Source organism: Triticum dicoccoides, chromosome 5B (genome assembly GCF_002162155.2).
Source record: "Triticum dicoccoides isolate Atlit2015 ecotype Zavitan chromosome 5B, WEW_v2.0, whole genome shotgun sequence".
Taxonomy (NCBI): domain Eukaryota; kingdom Viridiplantae; phylum Streptophyta; class Magnoliopsida; order Poales; family Poaceae; genus Triticum; species Triticum dicoccoides.
The window spans coordinates 365,988,273-366,005,555 of NC_041389.1; the positions used below are offsets into that span (position 1 = coordinate 365,988,273).

General features: G+C 45.8%; 1 long non-coding RNA gene across 6 annotated transcripts; it reads right to left on the minus strand.

Moving 5' to 3' along the window:
• Window positions 1-10,617: 10,617 nt before the first annotated feature.
• On the minus strand, window positions 10,618-15,075 carry LOC119309159. Of its 6 annotated transcripts, none has more exons than XR_005150378.1 (5): window positions 13,715-15,075; window positions 13,304-13,369; window positions 12,263-13,045; window positions 11,633-11,819; window positions 10,618-11,536 (listed from the first exon to the last, which is right to left on the minus strand). It is a non-coding gene; the product is annotated as an uncharacterized LOC119309159 (long non-coding RNA). The 6 variants fall into 6 exon arrangements; XR_005150375.1 differs by having other exon boundaries at window positions 12,263-12,911; window positions 12,997-13,369; XR_005150377.1 differs by having other exon boundaries at window positions 12,263-12,911; window positions 12,997-13,045; window positions 13,304-15,075.
• Window positions 15,076-17,283: the final 2,208 nt, after the last annotated feature.

Consider the following 17,283-nt stretch of genomic DNA (forward strand, 5'->3'; position numbering starts at 1 on the left):
CCCCGGCCTCGTCTGAGCACACAACTCGCCTCACCACTCTCCCAGAGCCCTGCCCGACCACTCCAATGAGCTCGAGGAGCTCTCCTGCCCTCAAATGGCCGCCGCCCCTGCCCTCCTAAATTCAGTCAAGCCAGAGCTCTTCTCCTCCTTCTACCACAACCACTAGACCACCCAGACCCCCGCACAACTCCCCAACCCCTCAGTTCGGCGCCGGAGTGCTTGTGGCCGCGTGTCCCCAAAGTTGGCCTCCGCCGTTGCTCTCTGCCTCCGTGGGGCGCCGCCATTCCGCTCATCCTCGGCGTTTTTTCTATGTTAGGATGGATGCGCGGCGTCCTCCCGATCCCGTAGGTGGTCCGAGCTCCACCTGGGGCAGCCTGAGTCGCCGGCGAGCGCCAACCCATGTCCGGCCATTGCCTCCTCTGTCGCCTCATGCCGCGGCTACCCAGCCCTTCCCCAGAGCCATCTGACGGGCCAGTTGCGTGCGACTCTCTGCGCCCATCTCGCCGGTGGCCTCGGCTCTGCCGGGGGCTGCTGGAGCCGTCGTGGCCGTCGCCGGCGCTGCGCCCCTCATCTCTGGATCGCGGGCGAGCGAGCGGTTGAAGACGACGACCGCGCCCGACGTTGACCCTGTCCCTGGGCCCCGCCTGTCGGCCTCTCTGCGCTGACCGGGCCGGCCCGCCGACGTGAATAAGTGACGGGCCCCACCCTGCAGGACCCGCACGTCAGCGACCCCAAGCCGCGGCCCCACCCCTGCTGACGTGGATAAGTGGACACGGCTTTTGCAGTGTACACTTTCATCCATCGAAAGCGTATTTCCTCGAATGCGCGTTCTGTTTTTTTAGCCGAGGGCCTGTTTGTGATGATTTCTTTACAGATAGGTCCCTGACAGAAAAACGTTCATATCTTTTTACCCGTAGCTCCAAATCAGGTGATTCCAAAGCCCACTTCTTTGTTTCGTCGAGCCCGTTCTGATGGAACCATTTTCACCATGTTTTAACATTCTGAAAATGACCATTATGCCCTTGCCCTTATTCAGCCCCCTTCGAGAGAGAACGATTTCCGGCGATTCTTTCCGCGAGCTTCTCGCACTTTCTCCCGATGATTTCTTCCACCCCAGGCAAGCCACACCCTCCATTTGGTTTAATTTATTTGAACTTGTTTAAAATATTGCTTTAGCTACATGACTATGTGCATGGCATTTTCTCGGAGTATTATTTTGATCTTGTTGTTGCCATGCTGTTGTTTAGATTACTAGGAGTTATGTTTGCAGTTGTTGAGTATCAAGTTGTCATTGGAGTATTAGTGGTTGGTATTATGATTGTTTCATGATGATATCTGTTATTATATTTTGGAGTATTACTTTGGATATCATGCTGCCTTTGGATTATAGTATGATTATTTTCATGATGCCAGTTGATGTTCTGTTGCTTGGAGTATTATTCTCGAAGATGATGTTTACATGTGGATCTTAGCTGAATAGCTTTATTCTTGTTATTGGAGTAGTAGGATTATTGTTTTCGGATTCATCATGACAGTAGTGTTATGCTACCCTTGGAGTATTTTGAGATGTCGATATTATGCTTGGATTATTTCTTGGATATTGCTATGACTTGGATTCTAGTTTGATAGTTGATATCGGAGTATCAGTTATCACAGTTATATTTTGGGGTGAAATTCCGTCATTAAGTTGGTCAGGTGCCACCGAACCGGGCTTTTCCAGTGCAACCCCATTTGCCTTTTATGGGAAGGCCCTAATGCGATGCTATTGTCGTGCCTCTCGCCGGTGCCTCCAACGAGGGAAGGCTATGGGCGTGCGGTACCCTGGCCCAGTAAGCAGACATAACCTTGTGTGCCTGTAGTTGGTATTGAGATCTCTTGTCCCTGTTTGGGACCATTTTGCCACGACGATGGTCGTTGGTGTCTGGGGTAGACACGGGGCCACCCATGACTTAGCCCACTGTGGAGTTAGTCGGAGTGGCCGGGAGAGTGTCATGGCAGTAGATCAGTTTTGTCGGAATGCCGTTGGTCCACCCGAATGGGAGTGCGAGGCCATGGGTTCCGTGGTGTGGGTAAAGTGCGCTACCTCTGTAGAGAGTGTGTGTGTTTAATCTATCGATAGTCGTGTCCTCGGTCATGGGCATAAGTTCGTACTAGGTCACACCGTTCGATCAACACTCACATGACGAAATGACTTATAGGTGATGTATATGTTGATATTGTGAGCTGTAACAGTTTGGCAGGATAATGATGATGATGATGATGTTGGGATGATCTTGAGAAGGATCATTCAATTTCTGATGTGGTCACAAGGTGATCATGTGGATGTTCCGTTTGTGATCCGTAAGTGATCACCGTTTTGTTTTGGTCACGAGGTGATCGAGATGGTATATTGCTTGGCCGGTTAGCCAAGTGTGAGATGGTTCATGTAGTACTTGAGATTTGAGATGATGGCTTATCAGTATTCTAGTAGTTCATATCGTGATTATTAGTTGCTTGGTTGTTGTCTTGCATTGATGTTTTTGGTTGTTGTGAGCTTGCAAGTACATTCAATGTATTGACCTGGCGTGTCATGCCAGATTGTAGGTGATGCCGTGATTGCTTGATTGCTTGCCGTGGTTTCCGTTCGTGCGAGCTAGATCGTGTCCCAGCCAGAGTCCCTGCAGAGTGGAGTTCACCACCTTCGTCGTTGTTCCGCTGCTAGAAGATTTTCGCTGCTACGAGTTGTTCCGCTACTAGCATAGAGCAAGTGTAGTATCGCAGGCATAGTGTCGTTGTGATGATGTGCTTCTTTGTAACATCAGACCCTTGTATTATTATTCTTGTAATAAGAGCTGATTTGTTCTATGTCAATCCAGAGACTTCTCCTTGATCTCTGGGCTGGAATACGGGGCGTTCCGGTTTCTTTGAGTTGGGGTGCCACACATGCAGAAAATAACAACTGGCACTTGGCACTATGTCAATAGGTTAGTACCAAAAAATGATATAAAATGACTATAAAATGATTGTAAAACATCCAACAATGATAATATAACAACATGGAACACTAAAAAATTATACGTGTGTTGGAGACGTATCAACTGCCATATACTCCCTCCGTTCTTAAATATAAGGTGTATTAGTTGTTAAAAAAGTCAACTGGTGTCTATGTCTGACCAACTTTACAGCAAAATATATAAAGATTTATAATACTAAATATATAAAATGTAAAAATATAGTTCATGATGAATCTAGTGATAATGATTTGGTATTCTAGACATTGATATTTTTGTCTATAAACTTGGTCAAACTTAGAGAAGTTTGACTTTTTAGAAAAATTATACACCTTATATTGAGGAATGGAGGGAGTATATACCATCGGTCATACACACCATACATAGTTTAGTACAAGCCCAAGCTAAAGTACAACTGCGGTGAAAGAACATTACATCTCATCAGAGGCATTCCAAGCTCCTATACATCATTTATCTACGCCTTCGGAATTCAGTACACACTAAGTCATATTCCACAGGACACGCAGGACTGTGGAGATACAACTATTACAATACTACTACTGCCATGATCTAGCTCAGTCGTCTCTGTCTCCGTAGTAATCTTCATAAAGATTACCCCCATAGCCTGGAAGTGGAACATGCGGATCTGGAAACTCCCGATCGCATGGGGCCTGTGGACCATAAGGACATGGATGAGGCTTGGTCCCACGGTTGGCGGCAGACGACGCCCACGTGGAGGTTTGATGCCTCCAACATCGGGATAGTCCATACGGGCTAGCAAACGAGTGCGTACGGGGTACAAATCCCGCATATCAAGATACCCAGTCTGCACGGCGGGTGCAACCCGTGTCAGAGTGGCCTAGTGGTCAGCTCAAGTGTTGTGGAGCTCCATCCGGAGGGCACAGACCTCACAGTCCCTTTCCTTCAGCATCTTTGTGGTGGTCCGAAGGCGCGACTCCTCATGAGTAGTGTCAGTGTAAAGACCAGTGTAGTAACCCTCCTAACCAGTAAGTGCTACTGGCAGGTAGCAGAACTCAGTGTCCTGAAGCGACGCATGCCCAACTCGAATATGATAGTTATCATGGAGTAAGCGGCGTCTTGGACTGACATCTCCACGGCAACTCCGAGCCCGTAAGAACAGTGAAGGGGGTCGGTAGCTCAAGGGTAGGAAGGATATATCCTCACTATGCATATGTACTGACTCTGATTAAAATCTCGATACTGCTCTTCTACGGTATACTCTGGATACCATTGATAGCCAGTCTCGATCATCACACGAACCAGCATGGCTGTGTGACCAGGCACGTCAATGCACGAGGTCAGAAGAACCACCTGATGTGGGGTGCGGGAAGCCATCTGAAACACGAAATAATGCAAAGGCATTAGAATTTCTAGTAGAAATCGGACAACATAACGGTTGTAAATGCTCAAAAAGGATTTTGAGACATTTTGCAAAGGATTGCATAGTCACTCAACAACATCATATCAAGGTTCCGGGTCCAACTAACAACATACTGAAGTAGTAGAACTGAACTGGGGCTTGTAACCAACAATCCTATAAGAGTCTACGGATTAGTAACACGTGAACCTGATAGAAAGATGAGATCCTAGTCCTTAACCCCCGTGGAAAGAATGGACCGACTCAGATCAGAATGTCATGAGGTAAAGGAGTAAAAAGAGCCTTACGTTCCATCCCACAATCAATTCCCCTACATATAACTAAAGCATTTCTAGACTCGACATCGACCAGTTTGGCTTGAAGAACCTACATGCAGTCCGGCTCTAATGCCAATGCTGTTAGGACCCTGATTCTAAGTCACACCGATCTAGCATGTAACACATCATATCACTTTGCAGCCTCGCGCACGGTATTCCCACGGGTGCCACCTTACTTGGCCCAGGACCATTTGCGCCTTTTGGCTCACGTATATGATAGTGTCGCTAGCATCCATATGACAAAGAACCCGGGCCGACATGACTAGTCGTTAACCCAAAGTGGCGCTAACTTACAGGGACAGGCATACATGACCCAGCAACGAATATGTCGGTCAGCAACATATGAACCCAAGTCGTAGCAAGCTACAAGGACTCAAAGGAACAACGCGTGACATTTCCCCGAAGGGACAGACACAGGAACGAAGAAGGACACATGCCGGCCAGCCTAAGTGTTCCGGAGCAGTAGCAAGCTACCAAGGCCCAGTGGAAGCACTAGGAGACATTTCCCGATAAGAGAGGCTACCAAGGATAACAACTAGGTTGTCGGATCCCACACATACCAAGCATTTCAGATCATACACACAATATGCTCGATATGTGCAAATACAACATGGCATGACAACAAAACTCTACAACTCAAGTACTTTATTTAGAAGGCTCTAGAGAGCCATACATATCATTCATACAGATAGGGGTCAGACGACCCAACATTCAAGTCATACAAGCATACAAGCACATGCGGAAGCAAACTTGTCTGAGTACAGACAACTAGAAAGTAAAAGGCTTGATGAAGCCCATCTATCTACAAAGGCCCTTCACATGCTCAGGGTCACCACCTGGGCATCAAGCTATTCATCAACGTCGAGTTCTACATAAAACCCTTCAGAAGGGGCGACGTTCTCTTCTGCAACAGTAATTAAGAAAACATGAGTACAAAGGTACTCAGCAAGACTTACATCAGATACTACATACATGCACATTATCAACAAAGGGATGGTGGAGTTTATTGCAGCAAGCCAACTTCGACTCTTGGCTAAACTATACTACGAGACAGCAACTTGTAAATGTTTTGCGCACACGAGTCCACTACTCACCACAACAATACACTAACGTGGATCCTCTTTTGTCTTCCTACGGAAGGGCCATCCACGACACTCACACTTGTCTTGAGGCTTTTAGTAGTTTCCATTTACTTGTTTGTGAACTGTATAGGCAACAAAGTGGTCCTTTACCGTGGATGCGGCTATTCAGATAGATGATGTTAACCCTGCAGGGGTGTACTTCTTCACACACGCTCTCACCACTTATCGCCGTTTACACGGCATGTACTCGGCAACCTTCAAGCGGAAGCCCAGCGATCGTGTCGGCCACGACCTGACTAACCACACAAATCCCTAGTCCAGGTTTATCGCCTATTCAGGTTCCATCCGCAGGGAGTCCGGCCGAGGTTTCCACATATGGCCCCGAACGATGTGTGCAGGGTTCCCGAGACACCAAACGGGCACCTCGGTACACCGGGCCACGTACCTGCCGCATCACAGCCCACCCCGAGGGTCAGCGCTGTGCACGTCCTCCAGTATACTACAAACACCAGAAACAACTTGCAACTCCTAGACAGAGGACAAGGGCGGTTAATAAGCTGAGAGGGTCAATTAAGGATCCCAATGCATGGTAGTAGCTGATCTTAAATCACACATACAGATCTCAATTCTTAGGAACAGTTCCAATGAAACAACCCACCATGTACTCCTACATGGCCTCTCATCGATACCTTTACCAAATCATGTTCAACACTTCACTCTCATCACTGACATAATCATTTCACTCTAGCCCATCACCCAGATGAACCAGACCTGACACGACTCTAAGCATAGCAGGCATAGCAAGGTAGGAAACACATACATGGCTCAATCAACTCCTACACATGCTAGTGGGTTTCATCTAGTTATTGTGGCAATGACAGGTCATGCGGAGGAAATGGGTTCAACTACCGCAGCACACAACAGTTTGAAACGTTGTTGTCTTAAATGCAGTAAATCAGAGCAGGAGCAAGAACATGGGATTTTATTGATATGATCAAATGGTGGTTGCTTGCCTGGCAGATCGGTAGATGGGTACTGTCCTTCAGTTGGATATTCACGGAAATCCGCAGGAGCAGAACCTACCGCAGAGAACACACCGGTAACACAATCAATACACGACAATATGCAACAATATGATACATGCATATGACATGGCAATATGAGTGTGTTGGGCTAATGCAATCACAACCAAATGGGTTTGGATCATTTTGAACCAAAGGTTCAACCCCAAACTCAAATTATGAACTTAAATAGTGCTTTATCATGTTTTGAACTAAACAGCAAGGTTAAGTTGTTTAAACATGCATGAAACCAGTACAGATGGATAGATTGGATTTTTCTGATCGTTTTCATATATAAATCTTTGCATTTGGAGTTATAGATTAATTTCTATGATTTTTTGAAGTTTACACTAATTTCTGGAATTTCCTGAATAAGAATAAATCCAGAAAAGCCTATTACTGCGTCAGTGTTGCGTCAGCAGATCAACTGTGCGGTCCAGGTCAAACCTGACTAGTGGGACCCACTGCTCAGTGACACAGTTAGCTAACTAACTAATTAGGGTTAGTTTAGTTACTAAACTAGGTTTGACCAGGGGCGGTGCCCACATGTCAGTGACCCAGGGGGGTCAAATCCCTGGTTAACTGGGTCAAATCGCCGGCGTTTAGCCGCCGGCGATGACCAAACGCGGCGGAGGGTGCGGGTTCGCACTCCGGCGACCAAACGGACGGTGGAGGCCACCTATGTGAAGCCTGAGGCGAACCGCGTCGAGTGGTGCTGGTGGTTGGGCTCGGGGTCGCCGGAAACGACGCCGGCGACGAGCTTGGCGGCTTCCGGAGTTCGGGTGAGCTCAAACTCGACACTACGGTGAACGTGGAGGCACGGGGCTAGCTCCTACAAGCCCTACGCGGTGCAGTGAGTGCGTTGGACACGGTGGCCAGGCTGTTGCGTGGCCGGAGCCACGTCGGCAGCGAGCTCAGGCGGCGGCGCATGCGGGCAAGCTTGGTGTCGTCGCTACGACGCGCGACAGCGAGAACGGAGAGGGGGAGGAGAGGCATCAGCTCACAGCGGTGACGGTGAGCTAGTCAGCGGGGTCGGGACGAGCTGGAGCGAGCGGTGCGGCAAAGTGGATCTCCGGCGACGGCGAGGTGAAGCGAGGTCGGTGCGGTGGCTCCGGGGCGAACGAGTGCTCGGGGCTCGATCTGCTCGACGAAGTAGACGGTGGCGGAGCTCTTGGACACGGTGGGGCGATGAGTAGGCGACGGTGGCTGTGGTTACGACGGCGGCGCGGTTGCGGCGGTGGTGGCCATGGCGGGGGAGAGCGAGGGAGAGGCACAGGGGGGCGAATGAGGTGTCGGGGAGGTCGGGGCGACGAGCAGGAGATCATCCACGCGTCCATCGGCTCGGCGGCAAGCAGGTGGAGGCATGGCGAGCTCGGCTCGCGCGGGCGCTCACCTCCCTGCCTGCCTGGCGGGAGGAAGCAGCTGACTGGCTTGGGCCAGCATAGTGTTGGGCCGCCAGGTGGGTTGCAGGTGAGTTTTGCCAGGTAAGTCCTTTCTCCTTTTATTTTCTGTTTTCTATTTTTCTGTGACTTTAGGGCTTTATTAAAAATACCAATACAACCTCAAAAATCACGAAACTGCTTGAGGCCACTGTTTGAATTATTTCCAACAGCAAACATTTCATTTCATGAATATTTGGACATTTTAAATATTATATAAAATTTAAATGCCCAAATGCAAATAGGATATGATTTAATTCAGTGACCCAATGCTGTCCTAGAAAAATGTGAACCATTTTTATCAGAGGTTCTAGACCAAGGCAAATATGATGAACATTTTAGAAGGGCATTTCACATTCATTGAAAAAATATTTTAGTAACCCTAGTTGGACTAGTAGAACGCCCGTGCGTTGCCACGAGCCTTATAATTTTTGTTTTATCTAATTGCATATATATTCCATGTATTGTTGTATAAAACTCCGTAAGTTTTTTGGCTTCCAACGACATTACCTTGGGTCCCGTGTCCATTGATTCTTTTTTAACGTCAACATTAGTCATGTTTATCTCTCTCATAATATGACGAAAAACATATAGAGAAATACAACTTCTGATAAAGACAGTTATTTTTATGCATGTCTTCTAATTATGTAAAATTCGATGAGTATTCAGTCCGGTGCATGGTCCATCATTCTTACGTAGTGACTTCATCAATTGACATTTTCAAAGATCATCCAAAGCAATTAGCTTTTATCTCTGATCTACAAAAGTTAACATATAAACAGATTTTATATAATTTTGTACTAACTTTGTACTAAGTCAACGACCCTTATTTTGAGATGAAGGGAGTACTAACTGCTAGATGCGTGCATCGACCCTTTTTAGTCGGAGTGAATGGCATCGTTCTTTTTCTTAGACTGAATCACATTGCAATTTTAATAAACTGTAGGCTAAGCTATAAATCACTTTTTGGTAATTATTCTTTAGAAATAACTTTTTAGGCTATGTGATATTTGTCATTGTATGAAATAACATGTGGCATTTCTCTCATTGCAAACTGCTTTTTCCCCTATGAAAATAAGCAAACACCGCTCATTTTCCTTGTATCTTAAAAAACCAATTCACTCTTAGGGCACAACACTCACACCCACATCTCATTCTCCTGGTCTGCTTTCCCCGTCACGACTTCTCACTGTCACCTCCCCTCGACACTGTCACCTCCCATCGACACCACAACATTCTGCCCGTGTCTTCCTCTCACCGCCATCTTCTCTCCCCTCCATGGTGTCCCTGGCCAATTCCCCGTGCTAAGGAGTGCACATCGTCGTAGCCAACTACTTAGGCCAAAAGGAGGAGTAACATTGACTTATTCAAGCGAAGGTAGCTGGGAGCAGAGGCAAGGCTGACGATGATATTGTTATGTTTATTACGGTCTAGCAAGAGAAACACAATTTATGTGTATATATACATTGAACATATAAGTACCAAAACGACATGGACTCTGCCACACACTCACGCGCACTGCACGCGCACGTAAAAAAACGAGCATCCACATATACAAAACATGCAATCAGAAGAAAGAAGAATACATTGAGTGGCTTGATAGGGTTTCGCATGGTGGCGGAGCTTCACAGTCAGGCAACAGTGCGGATGAATACCACCTATGGATTTGGCTTCTTAATGGCATGGCTAAGTACGCAAGTGCCTCAGACTTTGGCATGAGACATCTGGGAAACAAGTTCACTCCAGCGAGATGTAGAGTTCTATAAAAAAAGGGAGTACCTAGAACTCATCTAGATGAGATATAATTTGGTCTCATTCACTTTGAAAACAAGAACAGATACAATCCACGTCAGCACACACGCATCTTATAGCATCACATCCAATGGCTATAAAAGGTGAATGAGACCAAATTATATCTCATCTAGATGAGTTCTAGCAGAACTGATAAAAAAAGTATATTTCAGGATCTGGGGTTAGCAAATTTACTCCCAAATGATTAATACCATAGAAACATGAAGATGGATGCATGTCTGCTAATTGTAGCTATTATATCTTATTAGGTGGATTAACATTACATTGCTAAGATTATTAAATTAGCAGTGCACCCATGATGCTCTCACACAAAATTACACGCGTTCACTAAGAGAAGCATAGCGAACATTAGTCTGTAAGTAAATGATTTAAATAAATTATACCTCAACCAGCCTTGTCGCGCTCTAGTGTTGCCGCCGCCCTCGTTCACCGTATAATCTACGGCCCAGGTCGTTCTGCCTATGTAAGAGACACAAGACATAGGAGACATGAGGAATGGAAGTGAGAATCGATATGAGGTCAGAAAATCATTTATCTGTATCTTCAATGAGGCAAATCCCCCTTCTGAATTGGCAACAGTTATCAAACCTTGCAATGCACCCATGATGGTCCATGTCAAACACAACTAAATATTTGTATAGTAAATAATGAAACCATATTACAATTCTCGTCCGCTTCTCCTCGTACTTCTCTTCTACTTCCCTGTCAAACTGCAACCTCATATAATTTCTCACAAACATAAGCATGGGGCATCCTGGTGGCGCATAGTTCTTTAATATATGATTTGCACTCTTGCTGTGTTGTGTACTACTCATCTTGGCGCAGAATACCCCTGTTGGCACATAGTTCTTTAACACAAATGTTTCAACTGTCTCATCACAAACAAGCACGCCTGCTCTGTAAATGATTTTTCACTCCAACAAATAGACCAAAAGGCATGTCGTTTAGATTTATCCTATATGTTGTTCCGAAGGTGTACTGCAATTTGTTGTTCACATTAGCCCACTTCAGACTGTTGATCCTCCCCTCCTTGTCAGCTTGAACCCGATAAGTGAAGTGTTGATCTTTGGAACCAAGCTCTTGAAACACCTTCATTGTCTCATCTTCTGCTTGTTCACGGCTTATTTTCACACAGGTTCCATAGAGCTCTTTTTGCAAGGCACATTATCCATTTTCCCAAAACCGATAATGTTGTATACCTTTGCTAGGTTCACAATTTTCTGCTGCAGGTTTTTCACCAAATCCCTGTTGTACACATCTATATGTTTGTGTGACATCTAATGTATTGTCTGACCATAAGTGGGAGAAAGCGAGTGGTTGTGCTCCTCGTGATGCTCGGCCATGTACCAACCATTGTCCTTTGAACGTAATAGTCCTATGAGAGCAGGGCATTCACAAACGGCAAGAGTGCGTGTTCTCAACTATTAGCTTCCCCTCTATAACAAATGAACAAACCAAAACGTCAGCTTCATAATTCAGCACTCCAGTGAGCTAGCACTGCATTATGGAATTAAGCAAGTAGTTGAACATACCGCACAACCGCAGACCATCTCCTGCATGTATTTTGTCCTCTGCACATTTAGACTGCTCCCAGTGTATCAAAGTTAATCCCTAGTTTTGGTAGTGACATTGTTGTCGGGGTTTTCAGCAAAACATTCCACTGCTGAAACCCTTCCTGGGAATGGTTTTCTATCAGGCTCAGCAGTACCAATCCTTACTCTGCAGGGGTATAATGTCGATCAATATTTGGTAAGGCTATAAAACTAATTCTGAATCAAAACAGATGGGCATCATCAGACTCCATCAAGCACCTGATCATCATAATTATCTGATAAAACTAATTCTGAATCAAAACAGGCCTGGACTTTACTCTGCAGCATAAGCCTTTGAATTAACATACTAATATAGTATTACAGTTGCTAGTAACCAAGCACCTGATCATGATAATTTCACCGTCTAAAAAAATCATGATAATTTCACAGGCACAAGCAGACGTACAACAGAATCAAATAGCCCAGTGCTACATGCAAAGACTGCATTTTTGAATTTGTACTTGAACAAGGAGTCTGAAGAACTCAATGAATGCCTGAACTAGCCTTTTCTCATACTGAAATTTTATACGCTTGGACAACTGATAAAACGAGTGAGCAAAAATTGTATACCTACGCGTCCAACCTGGACTTTTTGGGTCGATTTTGCTCCAATGAATACTCGGATGCTTGAGCTGTTTCTACAGCTGCCTCCTGTGGAGCCACCTCTGCCACACAGATCTGCATGCCCGCACTTGATGCAGACAAGGCCGTCAGCTCGCCGGCAGGCGGTGCTCCAAGGGTATGTCGCTATCGTTCACATCCTCCTCCAGCACAGTCCTGCATCTCCACCGGTAGCTGCAAAAGGAAAACCACGCCGAGATGAGATCTACAATAATGCCCAGAAACTAACACAAAAACCAAACCGATCCGCATGTGCTAATCGGTTGCATCAAGAACTCCATCTTCGCGAGTAGCAGCAATCGCCTCCTCGCACACGGTGGCTCCGCCGTCTCGCCATTGTTCAGATAGGAAAGCTCCACACTCGTGAGATAGGACACAGCCTCTCCCAGCTACCCACCACTGCATTTACTCGGTGTCTGTCGAACTAACTGGAAAGCAGCAGTTCTGAACCGTGGACCATGACGGCGTCCACATCTCGAGCCACAGCTCTGCTCTGATCAGTAGACGCCGTACAAACGGCCGTCACGGTCCTTGCCCACCTGACAGGTCTGCCCCACTACGTATATCTCAATTTTGCAATTCCTGGTCGAACACGGACCTGTCAGGCGCATTCAATGCAACGAATCACAACGCAGTACCGAACGGGATAGATAACGAGTTCATAGGTGCTCGAGTTCACATACTCTGCGTCCAGAACAATTTGCATACTTCCTTATCACAAACCTAAGGCACCTGATCAGACATGGATGATCACATTAGCGTGTGGCAGTAATCCACTAATCCCTGCTATCATCCAGTACAAGAAATAAATCCTGAATCTGAACACAAAATTAATGTCATGAAGCGCGAGAAATAAAGCTTCAAGCTTCACAAAATATCAACGGATTTAGAGAACTAATTCAGTTGATATAAAAAAAATTATATGATACAATATTGAGGGGACACAATTATCCATTCAATTAATAATTGAGCAAATAGGCAAGAAAATACCCATAGCCAGACAACGGCTTCTCTCAACTGCTTGTTCAACCTATCAACTTTTAAGTGCAGACTTGCCTGCCATTAGGCACAAGAATGGATCAGAAAATTTCTAGCTTCCCGTATAACAGTCTACCAATTAGCCCCTGTGAAAGCACTATAAAATAAATGGAACATGACACTGAGAGCTAAATTTAGTAAATCATCCTGGCACATCAGAAAAAACAGAGTTTATTTATGACATGACTCGGATGGTTGTACGATACGCCATAGTTAGGGGCAATACACAACTGACGAAGCAACATGACATCAAACAGGGTAAGCCGTATTTGCAAGATAGTGTAACAGTAGATGGAGGAAGTACAGGAAAGAAGCAGATCATGCATGGAGACTTAGTAGACAGGTCGTCAAACTGGAACCCACCTACGCATGATGGCATCAGTGGCCATGCATAGCAAGATGTCGCCCATGGTGCAATCTGTGCCTCGCAAGTAAGCTGCCTTGGCTTATGGACGCAATGGAAACTTCAGTAGTGGCAGTGGTGCCCAACCTAAGGAGGCGGACGGCAGGGGCTGCAGGAGCAGCACACGCCAATACAAAGCCAAGGCAACCTGGGAAGCAAAGGCGGCGACAATGACTTGCTCACCAGGGGCCAGTCTGCCAAGCATAAATCCCCTTCTCATTAAAAGTTGTAGCCATGACCGAAGACGACCTTGCAGAGTGCCCCACCATCCTATGCCTCAAAACACATACCGGCGAGAGAGCGTACCAGTTTAGAGAAGCCCTTATGAAAATATTATTTAGTTAGAAGGCTAGCTGCTGATGAACATTGATTTTAGAACTGTATGAACATATTCACATAATGTTACAGTTAATCCCAAAAATCTAGTATTGAACTATCCATAAAGTGATCTAAAATGATGAAAAGTTGAGAACAGAAAGCAAACAACATCATCAAAACATTCTCCCATTTAAGACATTACTACAGCAAGAGAATTGAACTATCATATAGTATTGGCATCAATGTTGTCATTGAACTTCTATCAATGCTTTTGGAATAGTTATGGTCAGAATGGGCCATTTGTTTTGAGATTTGACCAGTACGCAGTATATTCTCATATAGCAATCTGTACATGAACACCAATCTAAAGCAACTACTCCTAAAGCCGTAGATCAGTCCTACTCCGTAAAGGCCCAAGCTTTAAAATTTCCCCAAGCACCACCACGCCTAGGCTATCCTTGCACCCAAACCTAGAGGGAGGAGAAGAGAGCAGAGGTCGTGGTAGTACTAGATCGACGGACTACTTGAAGGCATCCAGGTTGTCGGCCTTCTTCTCTATCATCTCAGCCATGGCGGCGATGGCATCAGGGATCTCCCTCCGTCACCAAAATCACCATGCCCCGTTGCTCAATCACATAGCCCGATCCAAGATCGCAAGGGCTGGCACGCGATCTGTTAGAAGAGAGGACGACTGAGGATAGAGATAGTCTGTGGAGGAGCAGGGCGGCCGGGAGCTCGATCAAGTCCACGCCCTCCTCGACGTCAAGGGCGAAGTAGCTCCGGGCGGCTGCGTCGAGCACACATCGGCGACCTCGGTCCGTCGCAAGTGGCAGGTTGCGGAGGGGAAGCAAGCGGCATCAGTGGTGGTGATTCTGGAGGCCGATTTCCCCTGCAGCTCACGAGATCGGGAGGGTGAGGGTGGGCGGCGACCAGATCGGGAGGGTGAGGGTGGGAGGCGAGAGAGAAAGAGAGGTGGGCACCCTGGACCTGGAGGCCTCGCTCGTTCTTGCGTGCGGGTCGTGGAGGTTTTTTTTCCCGCTAGTTTTTCTTCGTAGGTTTATTTTCGTTCGATTCTGTCGCTTGCGAGAGAACTACGTGGACGTGGTTTTGGTTGGTTTTTTTGGAACTGTGAGGTGGGATCGAGAACTATATGGCGCTTTATGCGCCCGTTCAGGGTACTGGCGCTCGCAGCTGCACCTGATGGGTCGGCCCAAAACTACGAAGTGCTCGCATAACCACTAAAGCCACTAGCCACTTGTGACACAATTTAGTGCTAGAGGTTTAACAACAAACTGTAGCGCGCTATTTACTGCGCATAAATATTAGGAAAACATGAACTTTTTTGAAAAAGATGTGAACGAAATTTGAAAGTTCACCTATTAAAGAAAATCACGTATTAGAAAAAAGTTCATGCACTCAAAAAAGTTCACTGATTTCGAAAATGTGTTCATTGATGTTGAAAAAAAGTTCATCGATTTTCAAAAAGGTTCGCAAATTTAAAAAAAGTTCATCAACTTCAAAAAAAGGTTCATAGATTCTAAAAAAAGTTCACAAATATGAAAAAGTGTTCATCAACTTTGAAAAAAAAGTTCATCAACTTTGAAAAAGAGTTCACAAATTCAGAAAAAGTTCATCAATTTTGAAAAGAATTCATCGATTCTAAAAAAGCTCATCAATTCTCGAAAAAGTGCACAAATTTAGAAAAAACAGTTCATCGATTTTGAAAGACAAAATTTAACCGACTTGAAAAGGTTCACGGATTTAAGAGAAAATAAAAAATATAAGTAAAAGAAAGAGAAAGGAAAAAGGAAAAAAATAGAACAAGACAAGAGGGATAACAGGAAGAACATATCACGCATGGCGTTGTCGCCTGGTGGCTACTGCATGTTATCTAGCTCAGCGAGATCGCGGGTTCGAATCACCTCCGAATTCAGTTTTAGCAAAGAAAAACAAAGCTAAACCGGCCAACCCATCTCGTAGGGAAGGTGTGCGCCGCTTTGTGTTTAACTCATTAACGGGCGCAACGGGCGCCAAATAGGAAACGCCAAAAAAACTGATGAAACGTGAAGTAATCGAGCGCTGGCTTGTTGTGCGCTGGGTCTGGCCCATTTATCCATCCATATGAGTGATCGCTCCATCGAGAGAGATCCCTAACAGGCGACCCACCTCCCGAGAGCAGCTAATTAACGAGTGCTCCTTCGGAAGCCTCGCAACGATCAGCGCCACTTGGCGCGCTCTCAGCTAATTAACCGGTTTTCCTTAGCTTTTTGACATAAAAAAATTCAACTTTTTTCAAAAAATATGTTTTTTTTGCGATAGTCATGGTTTTGCTTCCACGAGAGGCACGGTTTTGCTTTCGCAAGAGTCACGACCGTACCTCTCGAAAACGAAAAAAACGCGTTTTCTATTTTTTTTCCTTTCGCGAGAGTCATGATTTTGCTTTCGTGAGAGGCACGGTTGTGCTTTCGCGAGATTCACGGCCGTGCCTCTCGAAAATGGAAAAAACCGCGTTTTCTGTCTTTTTTTTGTGAGAGTCACGGTTTTGCTTCCACGAGAGGCACGGTTGTGGTTTTGCGAGAGTCACGGCCGTGCCTCTCGAAAACGGAAAAAAATGCGTTTTCTGTATTTTTTTCTTTCGCGAGAGTCACGGTTTTGCTTCCGTGAGAGGCACGGTCGTGCTTTCACGAGAGTCACGGCTGTGGCTCCCCGGAAACGAAAAAACGCGTTTTCTTTTTTTTTTTCCTTTCACGAGAGCCACAATTTTGCTTCCGTGAGAGACATGGTTGTGATTTCGTGAGAGGCACGGGCGGGCCTCTTTTGGAAAGGAGAAAAAAAACCATGCTCCCGGTTCAGTGTTTTTGTCCGGTTTTTTTTATGAAAAATGTTCGTCAAAATCTATCAACATGGGATCTAGTTTTGAAGATCTCGACGCGAGGAATCCAAAGGAAAAAGCGGTTTGAGATTTGGGACGCACGGTTTAAGAGATAAAACATTTTGAATAAACGTATCTACGAAAAAAACAGAAAACTTTCAGGTTGCAACAAGTGGCGCACATACAGCGCGCCACTTGTCGTAACCTGGGAAGTTGGATTGATCTTTGCAAGGAGTACTTCGATTTCGCCACCTCCCACCCACACACTCGAGCCCGTAAAAAGAAAATCCTAAGCTCCATCGAGGCCGCCGCCGGAATTTCCTATTTGCCGCTCGTTGC